Below are 6,081 nucleotides of genomic sequence, written 5' to 3' on the forward strand. Positions count from 1 at the left end.
GATAATGTGACCAGGTGTGATATTTAAGCTTGTCATAGGCCAGAGATTTGTGACATGTAGCCCTAAGGGTGGGTTCACAATCAGGTGAAAATGCTTGACCATTATCAGGAGTTCAAAGAGCATCAATTCAGGTAAACTGTTTACCCACAGTTGTATTGATGTTGAGGGAATTAATGAGAGGTGTTAGAAGAGTGACCATGTTTTTTGTGGGTTGATTTTACTTCAATGTCTTGTTTATTACAAAATCAGGTCATTGGTAGCCTTGACACATTGAACAAAGAATTAGATCAGGCTAGTGATATTTAAACATTACAGAGCTTATTGCAGCCATTATGCAATTACCTTAATATACAGCGGCAGTTGACCTAAAATTGTAGAAACCGTATCTGGTAAGTGTGACATTAAATGTCCGTGATGCAAGTGGTAGGGCATATCTCGTGTGTTATGGGTTACAGAAGAATTGACTGAAGCAGTCATCCGTGACCAGGGTTAAATATGACCACAACAGGTGGGTTTCTGTGCAGAGGGATCAGTATGACAACCTTAACTGGTTTTCACAGACACTGTAGAAATGCAATGTTAAAGATATTAACATCTAGTTATGCCACTGATTTGAAAGATTATACCAGGACTAGTGATGATTGGTGCAACATGTTTCAACACCTAGTGACATGTCACTGGTGACTTGTTGGTCCATGTATGTAGTATTTTGTGCACTACAAATGGAATACAGGCATGTCCATACTGATCCCAGAGATCAAGCTGAACACCAGTCCTCTATTATATACTTCCCATGAAAGGTTTAGACTCACTTACTACACTCACTATATGTTATGTATATATATATTTATATATATGGTTACATCGAAGATTGATTTCACCACTAACTAAGGGGAACTACTTGCAAATCTTATGCAGATGATTTGCACAAGGATCATTCATCAAATTGCTGAAAAGCACGTGCAAATATCGTGCATGTGAACATCTACATTTTGGTGTAAAGTTTTGTTAAGAATTTGCCAATTTTCACTGATTTTTAACATTTATTGAACTCATGACAATAATCTTTTCATCCTTACAAATTTGTTTTACAATACACCAGTTCATGTGTAAACAGTACTTCAAACAGTATGGAATATTTTGCAAACTTTAGTTCAGAACAGTTGCCTGAAGTAAGTGGCTATATTTACACTAGTGAGTCTAAACTTTTGATGGGTAGTACTAGTATATTAACAGGGGCCCATTCATATGCTAGGAATTAATACTAACTGTAGCAATCATGATATAAAGTAGATTTCTAAGGAGGACTTGTGTGTTTTAAAGGGTTAGTGTATTATATTCCTTGTGATGGGTAACAAAACACAGGTTTTCACCAATATTTGAGAATTACAGAATGCAATTTCCAATCCCAGTGAAATTATAAATAGAATGCAATTGATAATTGAAACTGAAAATGCACCTGGGTGCAGCTGCACACATAATAGTACACACCCAGGAATCCCACAAAAATATCCCTTACGGTTTGCTTGCATTATTAAGGGGATCGATTCTATGACCACATGAAAGACAGGATAACCCTATGTGGGCTAGCCCTCCCTACTGGCAGATAGATAACAGTGCAACATGAATCTAACCTACCACCGGCTATACGTAGACCTTTAGTGAAACGGTGTCTATTTTAGACCGTATTGTTGTGAGGGAGGATATATATAGTAGGAAGATAACACATATTGCAGGTAGGTGCTGTAACGGTGTGCAATGTGGGTACCATATGTAACCTCGCAGACACCAGTCTTGCATGCCAAGATGAGATAAACCCAAGTCACGCGACTCAATACAGAAGGGAGTTATTATGTAGGTCTATACACAACACTGATTTATACTTTTATTTGATAGAAGTTGCAAGAAATTTTGAAGAAAAACAATTATTTAAAATAATATGTACCCCAAAATTTGTCAGTTTATTTTGATTAATACCAAACTCTGTAAACCTTTTCTTGACACGGGTGTTCTGCTGATAAGAAGGATAGTTATTTTACAAAGTTGTAAAAGTTGATTATTGGAAACGAATGAAACTTTACCCTGGAGGGTAAATGTAAAGATACAGTAGTGTTTGACAGCTCATTCATCTACGTCAATGTGTTTTAAGATATAGGTCTGTTCATGTAAGTAAACAGCTATATTAGGTCTTGCATTAGATATGAGACACTAACCGTTCCTTGTAGTGAAACTGTGATCATTTATGTTCTCCATCCCATGTTAAATATCGTCCTGTGTACGAAGATATCAACACCTTAAACAAGATGTATTCATCTTAAACCCGATATTTTCCTTCTCCACTTCATAAAGGCAATTAAAACAACTGCGAGATTTCCTTACGATGCTTTCAGTTTAATGCAACCTTCCATACCGACTATTGTATTAACATTCTTCAAATGTTTAAAATAATTTCGACTAGGTTGTTAACTTTAAGTTACTCGCCACCTGAAATCCTAGACAGCACCAGCCTGTTTTGTGTAGATACGAACTAGCCCACGGAGCCGTGTTTTGGAGTTGGAACCTGAAACGACTTACTCCGCACTTACAGCGCTATAGACAGATACTCGTACATCTGATGTTCAGGTAGAAGAGACGGTGGTTAGAAACATTGTACACGTAGTTTCACGTTACCAAACCATGAATCATTCATTTGATTCACACCATACCTCTGTGTTAGTACCTTGTGTACATTATCATACCTCAAGAGAAAAATTACCGAGAGTAGTTGTATACTTTCAGTTGGATGTTTTATTCAAATATTATTTTAAAATGTCAGGAGTTCTATTTCAATTTGGGCACATTACTTTGTGTAATTTGAAAAAAATATGACATGTTACTAGTATATCATTCATCCATGTCAAAAGAGTAAAATGTGTTTTGATACGCCCCCCGAGTAACCCCATAGGACACAAGTCAGTCCCCCGGGGCATGTATAACAAACCTGAATGACAGTAGTCGCCACGCCATTAACAAAAGGTGTCACATCAACACCGGGAACAAAAATAGCCGGCTATGTATAAATAAGATTACCCTAGCATTATAAGCGCTTTATCAGTAACACTTCATTAAATAAGTCTTCTTGTGTAATAATGTCGATGCTGATATAGATTACAATAGCTGCTAATGAGCTACAGGTGCTTGCTTAATGTACAAGCTACCGTGGCGGTTACAGAATCGGTCAGCTTGATTACCTGTCAATACAACATGAGAATTACAACCTGGCGGTAACGTCATGGAAGCAGTGCATAGCCTTCACTGACACGTTATCCTTACCCATTTCGTATAATATCGTGTCATTGGAAGTCGTGTTGACATAATTCACTGGTGTGTAAATTAGAAGTAAATATATAATACACATTATTGTTTTGAAGTCTGGCCAGGACGTGAAACATCACGTGGGATAATTATGAAAGTTCATATGAAAATATACAAATGAAAAACAGTATAATAAACCGAAACTGAAAATTGAAATATGTAACCCTTAACAGTGCCCAAATTCACAGTTGACTTCAGGATTTTAACCTCGTTCTTCTTTAATTGAAACCTTTGGGTACAGATGCTTGTACCTCGATGAAACTAGTGCTGGCAAATGTGGGAAACAAAAACCTGAAGCCCATAAATAACTATCTCATTGACTGAGTGCTATTACAGATTCTAAAATGCCACTTGCCTGTGCACTGAGGAAGGGATAAACTGCTTGTAACTGAATATGTAAGAAAACAAGAACTAACCCAGCTGGAATGCCAGTGAAACAGCTAATTGAATAGGTTCATCATGTATGAATGAATCTTATCGAGGATGTATAATATATTTGTTTCCCATGCATTATGTGTAAACTGTGATCCACATTGCTTAGCAGATACATAGATGGGAGTTGTGGTTTTAAGCTTAAACGGTTTGGTTCGGCTAGTTGTTTTACCTTTAGAAAAATCCGGAACAATAATACGGCATGGTTATTGAGACAACATTTGGGACAGGCACGAGAGACGTGTTTGTACTGAGGTGGTAGACAAAGTCTACGTCACACACGGCTGTTACGTCTCCTGAGACGTCGACACCGACACTGCACTGGGAAAGCAGATCACTCCTTCAGACAAATCGCATCAATAAATGATCACGGTAGTCGGAGATTTTCTTAATTACATTGCAGGCGTGGACCCAAGCTAACGGTACTCGCTGATCGAGTCTCCAGCAGGTCGATTATATTAGGTCTACCGATGGCTCACTATGTACAAGTGTGTGCAGGTGGGCGGGTGTGTAATACCATACCAGTATATGCATCCAACCTTGTTATGCAGAGTAATATCCCAGGGTTTAATATACGGTATAGGAAGTTTTTCAAAGGAATAACAATTAGTTCAAATATAAACATCACTAAAGTTTATTTGTCATTTGTATGAAGACTTTTATATCTTCAAACTTATGTTTTATTTTTGATGTATTTATTCAAGATAGTTAAATAATACAAAATTAACTTAGTACTGTAATGAAATATTATCTGTTTCCTTAGATTATCAGTTGTTTATTTTGTTGGCAACACATGTGAAGCGTGTTAGATAAAATACACTTTGCAAATTATTTGACGATAGGAATAACACAAGCGTTATATATCCCAGATTAGGGACACAACGGTACTGTTATATTCCCCACGCCCAACTGTGAAGACCCAAAAACAATGTAAAGAAAGGTATGATAATGTCACACTACCAGATGTGCTCTGTTACACGGCATAAATGCGTTCAAATAATACCAGGCGTACGGTAAATACGCATTTAATATGCAAAGCCATGTGAAACTCGATATACAGTTTTATCCCAGAATGTTGGTAAATGTATTGGTATGACACATGGACACGAAAAGTTACAGAAATGTACGTTGTATGGACAGGTGTTTGTCTGCACTATACAGCTATGTCTTGATGGCCTGTGTGTGTGGAGGTGTCACTATACAGCAGTCTTGATGGCCTGTATGTCTTATAGATGATGGCCTGTGTATGTGGAGGTGTCACTATACAGCTATGTCTTGATGGCCTGTGTATGTGGAGGTGTCACTATACAGCTATGTCTTGATGGCCTGTGTATGTGGAGGTGTCACTATATAGCTATGTCTTGATGGCCTGTGTATGTAGAGGTGTCACTATATAGCTATGTCTTGATGTGCTATACAGCTATGTGTGTATGTATGTGGAGGTGTCACTATACAGCTATGTCACTGTGTATGTATACTATACAGCTATGTCTTGATGGCCTGTGTATGTGAGGTGTCACTATACAGCTATGTCTTGATGGCCTGTGTATGTGGAGGTGTCACTATACAGCTATGTCTTGATGGCCTGTGTATGTATACAGATATGTCTTGATGGCCTGTGTATGTAGAGGTGTCACTATACAGCTATGTCTTGATGGCCTGTGTATGTGGAGGTGTCACTATACAGCTATGTCTTGATGGCCTGTGTATGTGGAGGTGTCACTGTGTATGTCTTGATGGCCTGTGTATGTGGAGGTGTCACTATACAGCTATGTCTTGATGGCCTGTGTATGTAGAGGTGTCACTATACATATGTCTTGATGGCCTGTGTATGTGGAGGTGTCACTATGTCTTGATGGCCTGTGTATGTATGTGGAGGTGTCACTATACAGCTATGTCTTGATGGCCTGTGTATGTGGAGGTGTCACTATACAGATATGTCTTGATGGCCTGTGTATGTAGAGGTGTCACTATATAGCTATGTCTTGATGGCCTGTGTGTATATAGCTATGTCTTGATGGCCTGTGTATGTAGAGGTGTCACTATACAGCTATGTCTTGATGGCCTGTGTATGTGGAGGTGTCACTATATACAGCTATGTCTTGATGGCCTGTGTATGTGGAGGTGTCACTATACAGCTATGTCTTGATGGCCTGTGTATGTGGAGGTGTCACTATACAGCTATGTCTTGATGGCCTGTGTATGTGGAGAGGTGTCACTATACAGCTATGTCTTGATGGCCTGTGTATGTAGAGGTGTCACTATACAGCTATGTCTTGATGGCCTGTGTATGTG

This window comes from Haliotis rubra, unplaced genomic scaffold (assembly GCF_003918875.1).
Source record: "Haliotis rubra isolate DU_JTF1 unplaced genomic scaffold, ASM391887v1 Scf294, whole genome shotgun sequence".
NCBI lineage: Eukaryota > Metazoa > Mollusca > Gastropoda > Lepetellida > Haliotidae > Haliotis > Haliotis rubra.